The sequence below is a fragment of the Pinus tabuliformis genome, chromosome X (assembly GCF_031772625.1).
Source record: "Pinus tabuliformis cultivar Carrire ecotype Pingquan chromosome X, CPIR1, whole genome shotgun sequence".
NCBI classification, from domain to species: Eukaryota; Viridiplantae; Streptophyta; class Pinopsida; order Pinales; family Pinaceae; genus Pinus; species Pinus tabuliformis.
Genome location: NC_142308.1, coordinates 863,144,545 through 863,146,600, shown reverse-complemented (window position 1 = coordinate 863,146,600; position 2,056 = coordinate 863,144,545).

The window sequence follows — 2,056 nt, the reverse complement described above, 5'->3', positions numbered from 1 at the left end:
GAATCATATCATAGTGGCCTCTAGTCACATATTTACCCCGATGGACTGGTTGCTTAGGTAGTTGTGGGAGGAGGGTGTTATATAATTCTTTATTCCCTACTTGATATCATCCTCTGTGAATAGTTCCATTGAGATGTTCACTATGGAGGGAGTATCTTTCTCATGCACCTGTTCATAGAGGAGCCTCACATACTCTAGCCATTGGCCACCTGTAATATTGTTTTCAATATGTTTTCTCCCTTGTTGTAGCTCCTTCCAAAATCCCTTGGGGTTGTGCTTTCCAAGAGAGATCAACTCCTTTCTTCTTCCATTTACATATTCTATTTTTTTTAGTACTAATTGTTCATATTTTTTCTTGTTTCTTTGCTCCACTTTCTCTCTTTTAGAGATCTCTTGGCAGCCTTGCATTCTTCATCATACCATGGATTTGCCGAAAAAATACTTGCAACTCCCTTCTTGGGGTGGGAACTTTTCCATGCACTCAAGACCTTGCGAATTGTTGGGATCAACAAAATGCAATGAACATGAAAACCTCGCTCATTGGTTGTCTTATCTGTCACACCATGCTCTATAGTCTGAAATTGCTGCTTAAGAACAACACTGAATCTTTCCCTGTTTTCCTAATTTATGAGGATTCTCCTTTGTAAAGAGATTTCTTTTGTATTCCAAGAGTTTTCCTATTGTACAGACTACTATGGGAAAAATTCATCTTAACAAATAGAGGAGCATGATCTGATTTCATTTCGATAGGACATTACCGAATATCGAACTTCAGTAGTCTTTAGGTGAAATGTTAAGAGTAGATTACATAATCTTCCACACTTTGACCATTGTAAGTTTTGCATGTGATACCCGTTGATTTTTGGTAGCGTCGGATGTGCTCTATCCATGAAATTTGGTAGAGAGGCTAAGGCACATGAGATCTCCAAGACCCAAAAATCATTTGGAGAAATTCCACCCAGATGAAGATATATTAAAATAATTACTATTTGTAATGGGTCCCTAAGTCTAAACTTAGGAAACTAAAAATATTAATGTGCATTAATATAAAATGGGGGAGAAAGTTCTAAGTGAAGAGGATCAAGCCAGTTCTAATCTTAGCCATTGATTAGGGAATTAATCTCGGTCGTTGAATCGTCAACAGGAAAAGTATAAGAGGAGGCTTGAGGGTCAATTGGAGACACACCAAGAGAGATCAAGAATTCGATTTTATGGGGCGAGGTTTGCTGAGAAAATCGAGTTAGTGATCAGTTGTAGCAAGGGGCAGTTCAGCGAGGGATTTTCATCCAAGGCTGAAGAATACATAGTAGAGAGGCAGTGAAGTGTCGGGAGAGACAGCGCAGGCCCAAGAAGGGTTGACGCAGAGGCCAAAGGAGGTTGTACAAATGATGCAGAGGGTAGTAGAGGCTGACGCAGAGGACGCAGAGGGATTCAGAGGCATCACTGGGAAGATTCTATGGGGCATATTGAGAGAAAATTAGTCGGGAGAGGATGACATAGTTCCAGAGCAGTGCTTGGAGCATCTTTCGCTGTCCAGCACAAGGAACAGATAGAATCACTGTGATGTTGATCATATGGTTGTTGATTTGCCAGAATATCTATCTCCAGATAGAGGTATTACTACCAAGGAAATTATTTGTTGTGTGAGCCAATTCTGGTACCCTAGTTGTATTCGAAAATATGCTTAGTAATAAAACCCTCATATCTGTTGCATCGATTTTCCTACATTGGGTTTTTCCAGGGACGATTGTCCAAAAATAATTGTGTCCCGTGTGTTATTATTCCTGTTTACTTTAGTGCATGATATGTATATCTTTGAAGGCTGCATTTGTGTTTACCTCGATGTGTATGCAATGAAACAACTTGTTAATGTAAAGAAGTAGTAGATAGTAAACCAAAAATTGTAGTAGGGGTTTCTAATGTGTTAGATTGAGGAATTTTCACACGGTATCAGAGCGATTGTAGATCAGAGGCGATTGAAGGCACCAACCGAGAAAATCTGAGAATTTTCAATAGAGAAGCAGCTATCTCGAGAGATAGCATTGTTCTAGAACCA